Genomic DNA, 17,022 nt, shown 5'->3' with positions numbered 1-17,022 from the left:
CTTCGTCCTCCCAAAGTGCTGGGACTACAGGCGTGAGCCATCGTGCCTGGCCTCAGTCTGTCTTTCTAACTGTCATACTCAGTATTTTTAAGTTTAGGTTCAAGCTTTGACCACCTTCTTATGACTTCTAATGTAGTCATACAAGAGCATTTACCATTAGCATATATATAATTTTATACTAAGTAATATTTCTTTTATTTCTTCTTTATGTTACAGTTAAGACTCTATATAACATATACATTTATGTAACTAAAATTATGTTTAGTTTGTATTATGTATACATTTTGTTTCAAATGGTAAAGAGGATGTTATGAAATATTTATTATTTTTAAAAAGGAAGCATTGGGTCCAACATGGCTGAAGGTGAAAAGGCTGCTGGGTTGTAGGAATGCAGTGTATGGGAAGGCTCTTTAGCAGGAGGGAGCCTGGCATTTTGAAGGAACTAACAGGAGGCTATTCTAGCCTGAGAAGAGATATTGAGACAGAGAGATCTGTAGGATAAGGGAGTAAGATGAGCCAAAAAGGGAGATAGAGTCCATATAGCACCTTGTAGGCTGTGGGAAGGAGCTTGGAGAGTTGTTTGATTAGTAGAAAAGCTGAGCCATTACGAGCTATACAGTTGCTTGACCAACTGGAATTTATAGCTAAAATGGACATTAAAGAGCATATAGTTAAACTATCTTGTTTTATAAATAAGAAAAAGGAAGTTAAGGGAAATTTCCCAAGGTTACACAGTGAATAAATGAGCTGGAGCCAGAACTTGACGACACTGTTCTTTGTTTCTGACTGACTGCCAGGCAGAGGAGTTAGATTTGAGACATTTAGGAGCATATTGGGTTTTGAGCAAGAGAATTCCAGGATGGAGATGGCTGCATGGCTGTGTGCAGGCTGGAGGCTGTGAATAACAAGGAGTCATGAAGTCAGGACCTCCGTAATTATATTCTCTGGTCAACTCAATCACTAAATATGAGTTTCCATCTTGACTACTATTTTCAATAGAGACAGGGCCTTGCTATGTTACCCAGGCTGGACTTGAACTCCTGGGCTCAAGTTACCCTCCCACCTTGGCCTCCTGAGTAGTTGGGACTGCAGGCATGTACCATGATGCCCAGCCCCATCTTGACTTGACCAATTATATATATATACATATATATATGTATTTTTTTTTTTTTTTTGAGACGGAGTTTCGTTCTTGTTACCCAGGCTGGAGTGCAATGGCGCGATCTCGGCTCACCGCAACCTCCGCCTCCTGGGTTCAGGCAATTCTCCTGCCTCAGCCTCCTGAGTAGCTGGGATTACAGGCACGCGCCACCATGCCCAGCTAATTTTTTGTATTTTTAGTAGAGATGGGGTTTCACCATGTTGACCAGGATGGTCTCGATCTCTTGACCTTGTGATCCACCCGCCTCAGCCTCCCAAAGTGCTGGGATTACAGGCGTGAGCCACTGCGCCTGGCCCAATTATATATTTTTTCTCACAATAATATTTTTTAGTTGTCATGTTTTCTTTTTCTTTTCTTTTTTTTTTTTTGAGATGGAGTTTTGCTCTTGTTACCCAGGCTGGAGTGCAATGGCGCGATCTCGGCTCACCGCAACCTCCGCCTCCTGGGTTCAGGCAATTTTCCTGCCTCAGCCTCCGGAGTAGCTGGGATTATAGGCACGCGCCACCATGCCCAGCTAATTTTTTGTATTTTTAGTAGAGACGGGGTTTCACCATGTTGACGAGGATGGTCTCGATCTCTTGACCTTGTGATCCACCCGCCTCAGCCTCCCAAAGTGCTGGGATTACAGGCATGAGCCACCGCGCCCGGCCCTATTTGTCATGTTTTCTTATTGGTGCCATGACAGTTTATTAGACATTGCTTGGTTTTTTGTTTTTTTTTGACAGATTTTCACTCTGTCACTCAGGCTGGAGTATTGCAGTGGTGCATTCTTGGCTCACTGCAACCTCCACTTCCCAACTTCAAGTGATTCTCCTGCCTCAGCCTCCTGAGTAGCTGGGATTATGGGCACATTCCACCACACCCAGGTAATTTTTATAGTTTTTAGTAGAGACAGGGTTTCACCATGTTGGTCAGGCTGGTCTTGAACTCCTGACCTCGTGATCCGCTCGCCTCAGCCTCCCAAAATACTGGGATTACAGGTGTGAGCCACCACACCCAGCCTAATTTTTGTATTTTTAGTAGAGACGAAGTTTCGCCTGGCTGACCAGGCTGGTCTCAAACTTCTAACCTTGTGATCTGCCCATCTCAGCCTCCCAAAGTGCTGGGATCACAGGTGTGAGCCACTGTGCCTGGCAACATTTCTTTTCTTTTCTTTTCTTTTTTTTTTTTTTTTGCATGGGAGTATTGCTCTATTGCCAGGCCGGAGTGCAGTGGCATGATGTTGGCTCACTGCAACCTCTACCTCCCAGTTTCAAATGATTCTCCTGCCTCAGCCTCCCAAGTAGCTGGGACTACAGGCACACGCCACCACGCCCGGTTTCACCATGTTTGCCAGGATGATCTCGATCTCTTGACCTCGTGATCCGCCTGCCTCGACCTCCCAGAGTGCTGGGATTACAGGCGTGAGCCACTGTACCTGGCTGACATTTCTTATTTTTGATGACCGTGACAGTTCTGAGGAATACTGGTCTGTTATTTTGCATAATGTCTATCAATTGAATTTTTTTGATTTTTTTTTTTTTAATGATTAGACTGGAATTATGGGTTTTGGAGAGGAAGATCACAGAGGTAAAGTGCCATTTTTCTGACATGATACCAAAAATATATACTAAAAAATGAATAATCATTGTTGATGTTGGCCTTGATTGGCTGGCTGAGATAGTTTATTAGGTTTCCCTGCTATAAAGTTACTCTTTCCCTCTCCTTTTCATATTATACTTTTTGGAAGGAGGGCACTATGTGCAGCTAACACTTAAGGAGTGGGGCATTATAGTTCATTTCCTTGATGGGGTTGTATCTACACAAATTATTAGCAGTTCTGTGTGGGAGATTTATTCTCCCCTTCCATTTATTTGTTTAATCATTTACTTACATCAGTGTAGACTTGTAGATATTTATTTTGTACTTTCATTTATAATCCAATAATTCATTACTTTGTTGCTCAAAATATTTTAGCTTTGGCCATTGGGAGCTCTATCAGTTTGCCTTGTGTCCCTTTGATGATCTCCTATCATTGTGTGTGTCTGTGTGTGTGTGTGTGTGTGTGTGTGTTCGAGCACTTTTTTATTTTATGATACTACGAGATATTCAGGACTTACTTTGTATATTTCTTGCCTTATCCTAGGATCAGTCATTTCTCCAAGGGAACTGGTCCCGTTTATTGGAGAACAGTGTTAGAAACTAAGCTGAGCATTATGTGCACTTTTTACTAATGGGGCATATGCTTCTAAGCTCTCTCAGCTGATAGAGCAAGGACAAATAGGTGAATATTTTATACATATGTCTATAAATTTTCTTTTTTTAACTTTTTTCTCTACATCTTTCTGTAATGTCTATACATTTTTCCATATTTAATTACATCTGTGTTAAGCCAAACATGAGTTTATACTGATGTTGCTAATTTCAGTCCATTCTTGCTTCCCCTTGTTGCTTAACTGTAAATTCCTACTCCAATAGTGGAAAATCTGGCTTTTAATTTTCTTAATGATATCTTTCACAGAAGTGGTAAGTTTTAATAAAGACCAGCTTACCCATTTTTTTTTCATAGATTGTGCTTTCTGGTGTTGTCTAAAAACTCATACCCAAACTCAACGTCAACTAGATTTTTCCCTTTAAACAGCAGATATAAATAAATAAATAAATAAATAAATAAATATTTAAAATATAAAATGTGTTAGTATATATAACGTAGAATAATATATTCACATATAAAACTTATATGAAACTGTATTATATATAGTGTGTGTGTGTGTGTGTGTGTGTATAGAGAGAGAGAGAGAGAGCACGCGTGTGTGCCTAGATTTTCTCCTACATTTTTTTTTTTGAGACAGAGTCTTGCTTTTTGCCCAGGCTGGAGTGCAGTGACATGATCTTGGCTTACTGTAACCTCCGCTTCCCAGGCTCAAGTGACCCTCCCACCTCAGCCTCCCAAGTAGGTGGGACTACAGGTGTGCATTACCATACCTGTTTTTTTGTATTTTTCTCTGTAGAGACGGGGTCTGACCTTGTTGCCCAGGCTGGTCTTGAACTCCTGGGCTCAAATGGTCTTCCTACCTTGACCTCCCAAAGTGCTGAGGTTATAGGTGTAAGCCGCTGCACCCGGCCTTCTAAATGTTTTATAGGTTTACATTTTATATCACAGGTTGTTTTTTTAACTTCTTTTAACTGAGATTTTGACTGTTGTCAATAAGTAATATATTTTCCTCCCTTTAATTTATTGAATGAGACATGGGGGTCTGTCATAAGTTTTATAGTTAGAAAAAGAAATGGTGAAATGAAATTTTGGAACTTCTTGATCAGTGGATAAGAAGCTCTGTTAATTTTGGAATTCAAATACCATATGTCATAGGGAGAAAATAAATCTATCTTTTGCTAGCCCTCAATCTGATTGAGGGAACATGAGATATATAATAAAAATAATCATCACTAAAGGCAACATGTGGTATAGTGCTTAATTGTGTTCAAAAAAACCCTTCGAATTTATGAGAAGATCAAGGTCATTGTGAGCTAGACTAGTAAGAGAAGGCATCTTGGAAGCCAGGCTTTTTTTTGAGACAGAGTCTTGCTCTCTTCCCCAGGCTGGAGTACAGTGACATGATCATAGCTCACTGCAGCCTCAACTTCCTGGGCTCAAAGGCAATCCTTCCACCTCAGCCTCCCAAGTAACTGGGACTACAGGTGCCACCACCGTGCCTGGCTAATTTTTTAAATTTTTGGTGGAGCCAAGGTCATGTCGTGCTGCCCAGGTTGATCTTGAACTCCTGGACTCAAGTGATCCTCCCACTTTGGCCTTCCAAAATGCTAGGATTTCAGGTGTGAGCCACTGTGCCCACAGTGCCTGGACCTTTCTTTCTTTTTATAGCTGCACAACGTTCTATTATGTGGATGTGCCATAGTGCATCTACCCAATCCTCTGTTGACAAACTTTAAGAAAGTTTAGTCTATTGTCATTACAGGCAGTGCTGTAATAGAGAAATAAAGTTCATCTTATTTTATTTTTAAAAATTTATTTATGAGATGGAATCTTGCTCTGTTGCCCAGGCTAGAGTGCAGTGGCATGACCTAGGCTCACTGCAACCTCCACTCACTGCAACCTCTGCCTTCTGGGTTCAAGCGATTCTCCTGCCTCAGCCTCCCAAGTAGCTGGGATTACAGGCACACGCCAGTACACCTGGCAAGTTTTTTTTTGTGTGTGTGTGTCTTTAGTAGAGATGGGTTTTACCATGTTGGCCAGGCTGGTCTTAAACTCCTGACCTCATGATCCACTCGCCTTGGCCTCCCAAAGTACTGGTATTCCAGGTATGAGCCACTGCACCTGGCCTTATTTTATTTTATTTTTCTTTGAGACAAAGTCTCACTCTGTTGCCCATGCTGGAGTACAGTGGCGCTATCTCGGCTCACTGCAACCTCCATCTCTCATGTTCAAGTGATTCTTGTGCCTCAGCCTCCTGAGTAGCTGGGATTACAGGCACGTGCCACCACACCTGACTAATTTTTCTGTATTTTGTAGAGACGAGGTTTCACCGTGTTGCCCAAGCTGGTCTTGAACTCCTGAGCTCAAGCAGTCCTCCCTCCTGGGCCTCCCAAAGTGCTGGGGTTATAGGCGTGAGTCACTGTACCCAGTCTGGATGAATAAGGTTTAAATACTTTAAAACATTTGGTTCAGATTCTGTATTATTCAAGATACAGACTGTGACCAGAAACAGTGAAAGCAAATTGACATACTTTCTGTAATAAGTGGCTCATATTTATAATAGTGGTTAACACATCTATATGTATGCATATAATTTATGTATTTGAGGGCACTACTTTAAAAAGCTATAGGAGCTATGGAATGCTTGCACATAGTATAAAGTTTAAAACTACAAGTTTATTATGGAGAGTAAGCCTCTTGTTCCCCGCCTAGAATTTTCTGCAGTATTCCAGTTTCTTGTATTTTAAGGTATTCTTCAACCTCCAGCTGTATACAGTATCACCATTGGCAAGTTGACTTAACTTCCCAGGGTGATTCCCATCCAAGAAATCTCTGTTTCCTCACTATTCTCCTAATACAAGCTTATTTTACTGCTGGCCATTCTAGCTGTTCACCTCCTGTTGGTCTCCTTTCAAGTCTAGTTTTTCCAGCGAAATCCTCAATAAGCAGGCCTCAATTTCTTTGAGGTTCAGAGCTTCCTGTCTTTAATTCTAGTGTCGTCCATATAACCATGTCACTCTTGGAACTCCCTGTTCTGCTGAGCATGTTTAGTTATCATGTGAGTGAATAATATAACAGTGATCTCTTTTTAATTTTTTTTGAGATAGAGTCTCTGTCGCCCAGGCTGGAATGGTGGTGTGATCTCAGCTCACTGCAAATTTTGCCTCCTGAGTTCAAGCAATTATCCTCCCTCAGCTTGCAGAGTATCTGGGACTACAGGCGTGCATCACCGCACCCGGCTAATTTTCTATTTTTAGTTGAGACAGGGTTTTGCCATGTTGGCCAGGCTGGTCTCAAACTTCTGACCTCAAGTGATCTGCCCGCCTTGGCCTCCCAAAGTGCTGGGATTACAGGTGTAAGCTACCTCACCTGGCCGATTTCTCTTAGAGTCTGAAAAATCACTGAAGATTTAATAAATAAACCACTGATATGTGTATAATTATATAAGCATAGCTTTCTTAATCTATGTAGAAACTGTTGCTTTGCTGATCTCATTAAGTTAGTTCTGATTCTTTTTGTAAGGGGAAGAATCCTTTAAAATTGGGAAGATGGACATTCTAATTCTGTTTTTAATAAATACTGATTTTTTTTTCTTTTTCTTCTTCTTCCTTTTTTTTTTTTTTTTTTTTTTGCGATGGAGTTGTGCTCTGTTGCCCAGGCTGGAGTACAGTGTCATGACCTTGTGACTCTGCAACCTCCACCTCCTGGGTTCAAAGGATTCTCCTACCTCAGCCACTCGAGTAGCTGGGATTATAGGCATGCGCCACCATGGCCAGCTAATTTTTGTATTTTTAGTAGAGACAGGTTTCACCCTGTTGGCTTGGCTGCTCTTAAACTCCTGACCTCATGTGATCTGCCCACTTCTGCCTCCCAAAGTGCCGGGATTACAGGCATGAGCCACCATGCCCAGCCAAATACTGAGTTTTCTAAAGGTTGCTTACAGTATACTTTGGAAAGAAGTTGTAAAATTAAGAATTCTTAAGCAATGGCATCTTGCATTTAGTGATTTAGATTCAGATTTTAGCTTATTTTACAGCGATTTTGTTCTTAAGAGTTGATAAGAATATCAGATGAGAATAAAAACATCATTGTGTCTACTTAAGCAGTAGTTTACAGTCTACTTGCTCCTTTGTTTTTTTTTTTTTGAGACAAGGTCTCACGCTGTTATTCAGGCTCAGTGGGGTGGCATGATCATGGCTCACTGGAGCTTCAACCTTCTTGGGCACAAGTGATACAGCCACCTCAGCCTCCTGAGTAGCTGGGTCTACAGGCGTGTGCCATCTCACCTGGCTGGTTTTTAATTTTTTTGTAGAGAGGGGTTCTTGCTCTGTTGCCCAGGCTGGTCTTGAACTCTTGGGCTCAAGCCATCCTTTTGCCTTGACCTCCCAAAGTGCTAGGATTATAGGTATGAGCTACCATGCCCAGCCTGTTATTTTCTAAAATATTCATGTATTTTTTCTCTATAAGAGGCCAAGTGATTTGTCAGGTTACTTCTTTTTTTATTTTTATTTTTATTTTTTAAATAAAAATAATATGACTACATTAGAACAGACCTTTTCAATAAGTTTTATATTTTATTTTTATTTTTAAAAAAATTTTGTGGAGGTGGACTCTTGCTATGTGTCCTGGACTCAAGCAATCCTTCTGCCTCAGCCTCCCAGAGAGCTGGGATTATAAGTGTGAGCCACTGTGCCTGGCCTATCAGGTTACTTTTATAACTATTTCCTTATCTAGAATATGTGGTGACGGTATTAATCTTTTTTTTAAATTATCTAACAATAACTGAATGCTGAATACTTTGCTGTAATGATGTGGGCCATCAGTGAATTGATTCTGGTCAAAATTCAAAACTTTGGAATGTCAGATTTATTCTGCTGAGAGGCTGGGGCTTTCCTAGATAGACAAGCCACAGAGACTTTCTGAAAATTAAGTTAGAGAGCCTAAGCATTTTAGAGCTGTATGTTGTGTTTGAGAATGGAGGCCCAGAGAAGGAGACCATCAGCTCCAGTGACTTCCCTAGTGCCTTAGTGGTAAAACCCAGCATAGAATTTTCCCTCCACACCTGATCCTCTTCCAAGAGCATCTTTCATGTCTTGGCTTATATAACACCTTGCTCCAGCCTCATCCCAGGACCTTTCTGCAAAAGAAATTCTTTTCCCTTGGCCCACATGCTGCTTCAGCTTTCCAATTAATGAACAATCTGGGTATATTTGTTAAGCATCAAGGTACTGGGCCAGCTCTAATAATAAGCCAGAGAGGCAAATATGTGTCCTGTGTTCAATAATGCTATCATGTTGGTGTTTACTTGGATTGGGAGGATGGAGGTCATTCGTAGATGTGGAAGAGGCATTGATTTAAAAACTAATGCAGATAAAGACAGGAAAATATGTTTTCTCATATTCTAATTTGACAAAATTTAAAATATACATGTTTCCTAAGGTGAGGATGCTTGTTTATGTTCTTTCTTAGTCATCCAGTCTCTGGCACTCTCCCTGCCTTGACACCACCTCCCTTCCCCAGCCTTTTTAAAAACAGTGGTTTAATTGTCTGCTTGCAGAGGTGGATACTTTTTATTCTGGTGGAAGACTGGAGCAGTGGGTGTTTGTTTACAGTTTAAGATGCCCTTTAGGATCTACTTTCCTTGTTCCCTCTGGGCTAAACTTATTGAAAAGGTCTGTTCTAATGTAGTCATACCAGGTTTGAATATCTCTTTTATTCTACTTCTGGCATTGCTGTCAATTTATCATAAGATTTTTCTTTCTTTCTTTTTTTTTTTCTTGAGACGGAGTCTTGCTTTGTTGTCCAAGCTGAAGTGCAGTGGCGTGATCTTGGCTCACTGCAATCTTGGGCTCCCAGGTTCAAGCGATTCTCCTACCTCAGCCTCCTGAATAGCTGGGATTACAGGCACAGGTCACCACGCCCGGCTAAGTTTTGTATGTTTAGTAGAGATGGGGTTTCATCATGTTGGCCGTGCTGGTCTTGAACTTCTCACCTCAAGTGATCCGCCCTACTCGGCCTTCCAAAGTGCCAGGATTACAGGCGTGAGCCACCCTGCCTGGAAAGATTTTTCTTTAGTACACTTCTATTAGCTGAAGGGTTGGCCATGGGAAACTCTGCTTCGTTCACATACACTTTTATAAATATATTAGGATGTGTGAATATTTTCCTATATCCATCATTTATTCATGGAACATTTATTGAGAGGATCTGTTGTGTGCTCTATGAGGCACTTGGGTTGCAAAGTTGAAGAAGGTTCATGACTCATGGTTTTAGTTTAAAGAAATTTCATGAGAGACTGGCAGATGTACAGATAATTCTGGTATGTTGGCATAAATACAAATGATAGATATAGATCCTGTCTAGGGTATTGTGGAGCACAGAATAAAGCAGGATTGGTACTCAAAATATAGTATAGGGACCTGAGCTCTGGAAGGTCAAACTTTTTTTTTTTTTGAGGTGGAGTCTTGCTCTGTAGCCCAGGCTGGAGTGCAGTGGCATGATCTTGGCTCACTGCAACCTCCGCCTCCCGGGTCCTGGTTCAAGCAATTCTCCTACATGAGCCTCCCAAGTAGCTGTATTTACAGGCACGAGCCACCATGCCCAGCTGATTTTTGTATTTTTTAGTAGAGACAGGGTTTCATCATGTTGGCCAGTCTGGTTTTGAATTCCTGACCTCATGATCTGCCCGCCTTGGCCTCCCAAAGTGCTGGGATTACAGGTGTGAGCCACTGCACCTGGCCAAAACTTTTTTTTTTTTAATAACAATACTAACATTTGCCTTTCTCTCTCTCTCTTTTTTTTTCTCACAAATATTTTTATTTTTTTTATTTTTTGAGACAGAGTCTCGCTCTGTTGCGCAGGCTGGAGTACAGTGGTGTGATCTTGGCTTGCTGCAACCTCTGCCTCCCAGGTTAAAGCGATTCTTTTCCCTTAGCCTCCTGAGTAGCTGGGATTACAGGTGTGTGCCACCATGCCCGGCTACTTTTTGTGTTTTTAGTAGAGACAGGGTTTCACCATGTTGGTCAGGCTGGTCTCAAACTCCTGACCTCGTGATCCACACACCTCAGCCTCGCAAAGTGCTGGGATTACAGGTGTGAGTCACTGTGCCTGGCCATTCCTCACAAATATACAATGGAGTTTTCCACAGGCAAGGTAACTTGTAATATCTCAGTAGAGATGAGAATCCCTTCCTGCCTGCCTCCTTCCCTCTTTCCCTGTGTCTTTCTTTTCCTCTCCCCCTCTCCTCTTTCCCCTTTCTGCTTACCCCCTTTCTTTTCTTTTCTTTTCTTTTTTTTTTGGTTTAGATGGAGTCTGTCACCCAGGCTGAAGTGCAGTGGCGCGATCTCAGCTCACTGCAACCTCCACCTCCTGGGTTCAAGCGATTCTCCTGCCTTAGCCTCCTGAGTAGCTGGGATTACAGGTGCCTGCCACCACGCCTTTCTGATTTTTTTACATTTTTAGTAGAGACAGGGTTTCACCATGTTGGCCCAGGCTGGTCTTGAACTCCTGACCTCAAGTGATCCACTTGCCTTGGCCTCCCAAAGTTCTGGGATTATAGGTGTGAGCCACTGTGCCTCGCCCCCCTTTTCTTTCATTCTTTCTTTTTCTTCTTTTTTGTTTTTGTTTTTAGAAACAGGATCTTGCTCCGTTGCCCAGGCTGGAGTGCAGTGGCACCATCATAGTTCGCGGCAGCCTTGAACTATGCTCAGGTGATCCACCCACCTCAGCCTCCCAAGTAGCTAGGATTACAGGTGTGCACCAACACACCCAGCTAATTTTTTATTTTCGTTTTTTTTAGAGACAGGATCTGCTATGTTGTCCAGGCTGTCCTCCAACTTCAGGACTGGGCTCAAGCAGTCCTCCTTCTTTAGCCTCTCAAAACTTTAGAATTACAGACATGAGCCACTGTGCCTGGCCTGTGACCGTTTTTAAATATAAACATACCTATTCTGTCATTCTTACAACTTTGAATGTAGGTAGTTTTATCCATCTAATGCATTGATAATATCTGTGGCACGATCCAGAAGCATACAATGATTATAAAATGGGGAGGCTCTGATATTTAATACAAATTACTATGGTATAACTGCTCATTCTTGTGTAGATTATTGTTATTTTAAAAATAATATTCTTGCTATGTCACCTTATTTCATTATTGTGAGTACCTGTTCTACTTTGTTCTACTTGCTTTTTTTTTTTTTTGAGACCAAGTCGTGCTCTGTCACCCAGGCTGTAGTACAGTGTCACAATCTCGGCTCACTGCAACCTCAGCCTCCCGGGTTCAGCTGATTCTCCTGCCCCAGCCTCCGGAGTAGGTGGGACTACAGGCATGTGCCACCATGCCTGGCTAATTTTTTTTGTATTTTTAGTAGAGATGGGATTTCACCATGTTACCCAGGATGGCCTTGATCTCCTGACCTTGTGATCCACCTGCCTCGGCCTCCCAAAGTGTTGGGATTATAGGTGTGAGCCACCATGCCCAGCCTATTCTTTTTTGGTGTGAAATTTATATATATGTGATTTTGAAATAATTGAGAGTTAATAGAAAAGTTAAAGAACAGGCTAGGCATGGTGGCTCATGCCTGTAATCCCAGCACTTTGGGAGGTGTAGGTAGGCAGATTTTCTGTGGTCAGGAGGTCCGAGACCAGCCTGGCCAACATAACGAAACCCCATCTCTACTAAAAATACAAAAATTAGCTGGGCGTAGTGGCACACACCTGAAATCCCAGGTACTCAGCAGGCTGGGGCAGTAGAAAAGCTTGAACTTGGGAGGTGGAGGTTGCAGTGAACCGAGATCACGTCACTGCACTCCAGCCTGGGTGCCAGGGTGAAATTCCATCAATCAATCAATAAAATAATAGAGTTGTAGCTGAGTGCAGTGGCTCAAGCCTGTAATCCTAGCACTTTCAGAATCTGAGGTGGGAGGATTGCTTGAGCCCTAGAGTTTGGGACCACTTGAACCACGTAGTAGACCCTATCCCTCCCCCCTCCCCTCCAAAATAACTGGGTATGGTGGCACACGCCTGTAGTCCCAGCTACTCAAGAGGCTGAAGTGGGAGGATTCCCCAGAGCCCAGGAGGTCAAGGTTGCAGTAAGCCATGATTGCACTACTGCACTCCAGCTTGGGTGACAAAGACTCTGTTGAAAAAAATATATATTTTTTATGAATTAAAAGTTATCCTCAAGACTTTTCCTATTCTTCAGTAGAAGAAACATTTATATTAGTAAATGATAATTGTGAGCATTAGTAAATATTATAAAGATGATAAAGTAATGTGGTAGATAATGACCTCGGTTGCTATCTTAACTGTGGAGCTGTATAAAATGCCTCTTAGGAGAGGCAACTTTTCAGTTAAAACACAAATGTTATGAAGTGGCAGAAGACCGGGGGGCAGCACATTGCAAGCTGAAGAACAGCGTGTACAAGAACCCTAAATTAGGAACAAAGTGTGAGGAAGAGAGAATATACCAGTAAGACTAGAGAGTAATTGAATGAAAAGGCAAGTAGGTCCATCAGGGCCTGACATGGTGGCTTATGCCTGTAATCCCAGCATTTTGGAAGGCCAAGGCAGGTGGATTGCTTGAGCCCAGGAGTTCAAGACCAGCTTAGGCAACATGGCAAAGACCTGTCTCTGCAAAAAATAACAAAAATTAGGCAGATGTGGTGGCGTACGCCTGTAGTCCCGCCTACTCAGGAGACTGAGGTGGGAGGATCCCTAGAGCTTAGGAGGTTGAGGCTGGAGTGAACCGTCATCATGCCGCTGCACAGCAGGCTGGGTGATAGAGCAAGACCCTGTCTCAAAAAACAGACAAACAAAAAAAACAAAGAAAAAAGATGGTGTTGTCTTCCATCTTCTCACTGGTCAGGGTTAAGCCTGTTTTTCTTGGGAGTGCTCTTCCTAGATGAGACTAGTCATAGACAGATACCAGATCATATAGAGTCTCTCTGTAGGTAGGTCATTTTTAATATCATATAGGGTCTTAGTAGTTCATAGTTGTAATGCAAGTAGGGTTACAGCAGGAAGCCTTTGGAAGGTTTTAAGCAGATTATTCCTGTGATCTGATTTATGCTGTACATGGTGCATTCTGGTTGATCTGGTGCAGATTAATTGTAGAGAGGTAAGATTTGAAGCAGAGACAAATTTGAGGGTATTGGAGCAACATAGCCTCAGTCTCCTGAGTAGCTGGGATTACAGGCATACGCCACCATGCCCAGCTAATTTTCATATTTTTAGTAGAGACAGTGTTTCACCATGTTGCCCAGGCTGGTCTTGAATTTATGGGCTCAAGTGATCCTCTGGCCTCCCAAGTAACTAGATTACAGGCTTACACGTCTGTGCCTGGCTTGGTGAGGCTTTTGTTCAGAAGAGACATGAGGCTTTGTATAGCTAGGGGAGAAAAAGTAGACCCTTAACCCTGAGAGAAGCAACGTGGAATTATGGAGAAAATATCCTTTTTCAAGGGGACTAGTATTAGAGATCTTGGGTTGGTGACTTTAGTGAGGTGAGCAGTGCTAAGGTCTTAGTTTCAGAGACAGTAAAAGAATAGTTCCTGTTACTGCGTGTTTGTGTTGATAGTATTTAGGCCCTATTTTGGTTCATTTATTTACTAATCTATGTATTATAGTATCTCCTGGAGTTAGAAATGCTTTTGAATACAAAAACTTAAACAGTGGAAAGTCTTTTTCCATATCTCTCAGCTAACCCTGTTTCTAATCACACCATTCCTCCAACACTCCACCCCAACAGAAAACTATTGTTCAATTTCTCATGTAACCTTCTAGAGTTTCTTTATATAAATAAAGACAATAAAAATACAGATTTTGGCCAGGTACAGTGGCTCGGGCATGTAATCTCAGAACTTTGGGAGACTGAGGCAGGCAGATTGCTTGATCCCAGGAGTTCAAGACCAGCCTGGGCAATGTGGTAAAACCTGTCTCTACAAAAAGTAGAAAAATTAGCCGGGGGGGTCTTGGTACACGTCTGTAGTCCCAACTACTTGGGAGGCTGAGGTGGAGGATCACCTGAGCCCGGGGGGTCTAGGCTGCAGTGAGCTGCAGTTGCGCCACTGCACTCCAGACTGGACAACAGAGTTAGACTGTCTCAAAAACAAAAACAGATAGATAAATAAATAACTACAGATTCTTGTTATTTCTGTCTTTACCCAAAAATCCACCAATCTCAAGGGTAGTATATTATAACTGTTATTTTGCAAATGTCTTCCCACCTTCCCCCTTACACAGTGTGTTTTTCACTTAGCAGTAGAGATTTACACAGATAGTCTTTCCATAGAGTATATAGTATTTTTTTTTTTTTTTTTTTGAGACAGGGTGTCATTCTATTGCCCAGGCTGGAGTGCAGTGATGTGATCTTGGTTCACTGCAGCCTGGGCCTCCTGTACTTAAGTGATCTTCCCACCTCAGCCTCTGAGTAACTGGACACAGGCATGTGCTTCCAATCCTGGCCCTGGATTTTATTCTTAAGAGTAGTTTTAGATTCACAGCAAAATTGAGCAGCGGGTACAGAGAGTTTTCACATACACCCCACACAGTCATAACCGTACCCGTACATGCATAGCCTCCCTCACTATCAGCATCCTGAATAAACAGTTTGTTATTTTTGAGTTCACCAATTCTCTTACTTTTGGGAAAGCAATCAGCTTTATGTACTTTGAAATTATTCTAAAATTTGTTTTATAATGTTCCTCTCATTTTAAAAAAAATTCATTTTCATCAAAAGACACCATAAAGTGAAAACATGCCACATATTTTGGGATAAATAATTGTAATATATGTAATAGGGAATTAGTGTCCTGACCAGGGCTGGCTGCATGGGTGTGCAGTCTGTGCAGTCACCCAGGACCCCTCATTTAGATGGTCCCTGTGCTTCGTTTATTGGTAAGCTGTCACCGTCTTGAAATTCTTAATTTTTGAAAAAGTGGCCCAACGTCTTTATTTACTTATTTTAAAGGTGAAAAATTTATATTTGGGATTTGCCAGCTGAACTCAATTTAGGTTATTGCAGTTTTGTTGGCAGCGTTCAAAGCAACTTAGTCAGGAATCTGTTGAACATGCCTTCTCTCTGTCAGACCTGATCCTGGTGTTGACCTTGGCCATGTCAGTGTTCTAGGGCTTCTTCACAGCCTGTTTGATCTGATGCTTGTTGACTTTGACATACACAACTAATGCAAGTGTGGTGTTGTCTTCCATCTTCTCACTGGTCAGGGTTAAGCCTGTTTTTCTTGGGAGTGCTCTTCCTAGGATATTTTGGCTGTACGTCTTGGGGCAGCCTAAAGGTGGGTAGCATGCGGATATCTTTCAGCAGTGTGTTTTTTGGCTTTTAAAGCCTTTGTTTGGGCTTCAGCTTTGGGAGAGGCAGGGGCTTCCTTTTTCTCTTTTGGTGCCATCTTGGTGAAAAGGCCTCACAGTTTTTTTTGTTTTGTTTTGTTTTGCTTTGTTTTTAGTTTTAAGGAGCAGGGATTTTAATAGGCAAGAAAGTAGGGGAAAAAAAGAAAGAAGCAGCTCCCCTGTACAGAGACAAAGGGAGGAGGGCTCCTAAGTGGAGAGAGGGACCCCCCAAGGCCTTACATTTTTTTTTTCCCGGGTTACTCAGCCCTGAGGCCTCACATTTTTATTTTGCACTGGGCTCTGCAAATTATGTTGTCTGTCCTGGTCCTGACTATATAAAGCCTACTAATTAATTAGGAAAAGACAATCTAATAAGAAAATGGCCAAAATCTGAGAGCAAAGGAATAGATCTTCAACCTCATATCTTCAACCTACATGTTTTTAAATGTGTAGCATTAACAATTGATAAAATACATAAGTAATAAAATTGACCTGACTTAATTTAGCCTATTTAGATTAATACTTTTGTCTTCAATCTTTTTTGTAGTATATATTCTAACTGGAAAAAGTCTTCCATGAAAACGTCACTTTGAAAAAATAAGTAATGGCATCTGTTTTCCTAAAAGACTGAAATGGGGGCAATCATTCTTAGGTAAGTATCCAATTTTGTATTTTTAATTACTAATATTGGTTAGATTATACATTTTTTAGTTAACCTATGAGGTAGGGAGTGGGAGTGGGGGGAATGCTAGGTCTTATTTGAAGATAGTCTGTTATTGAGGATTATGTTTCCTACAGTTAAGAACAGAGCTTCATGAAACAGAGAGAAAGGTCAGTAGTGTTCCAAGCTCTTCAGACAGGTTAATTGAAAACTAAAGAAACTTTTTTGGATTTGGCAATTAGGAATTCATTGATGATCCTAGCAGGGGCCGTTTCAGGAGGCTGATTATGGCTGAAAATCAGCTTGCAATGAAGTGAAGAGTAAAGAGGAGGTGATAAAATCCAAATATTTCAGCTAATTCATGTATTAAACCCATGGGTATTATAGATGCAGCCATTACTTCCTTAAGCACTGGAGTTATAGTTAGGGTAGCCATATATCCTGGTTCAAATCTCTTGTAGATCAATTCATGCCCAGTTGTTATTTATTCTATTTTTTTTTTTTTTTTTTTTTTTTGAGACGGAGTCTGGCTCTCTCGCCCAGGCTGGAGTGCAGTGGTGGGATCTCGGCTCACCACAACCTCCGCCTCCTGGGTTCAAACCTCGGCCTCCCGAGTAGCTGGCACTACAGCACGTGCCACCATGCCCGGCTAATTTTT

The 17,022-nt window shown here is 41.7% G+C and overlaps 1 protein-coding gene across 2 annotated transcripts in view; it reads left to right on the top strand.

The window, feature by feature from the left end:
• PIK3CB (phosphatidylinositol-4,5-bisphosphate 3-kinase catalytic subunit beta) overlaps positions 1-17,022 on the top strand; it is a 170,471-nt gene that overhangs the window by 14,759 nt on the left and 138,690 nt on the right. For both annotated transcript variants that reach the window (XM_064378740.1, XM_064378741.1), the window contains exon 2: positions 16,251-16,355. The gene's annotated coding sequence lies outside the window, so the exon portion shown is untranslated. The remainder of the gene's footprint in view (positions 1-16,250; positions 16,356-17,022) is intronic.

The sequence above is a fragment of the Aotus nancymaae genome, unplaced genomic scaffold (genome assembly GCF_030222135.1).
Source record: "Aotus nancymaae isolate 86718 unplaced genomic scaffold, 86718_ANA_hifiasm-v0.15.2.pri h1tg000019l, whole genome shotgun sequence".
Classification (NCBI taxonomy): domain Eukaryota; kingdom Metazoa; phylum Chordata; class Mammalia; order Primates; family Aotidae; genus Aotus; species Aotus nancymaae.
Note: the sequence above shows the minus strand (reverse complement) of the source record. Positions and strands in the feature narration are given on the sequence as shown.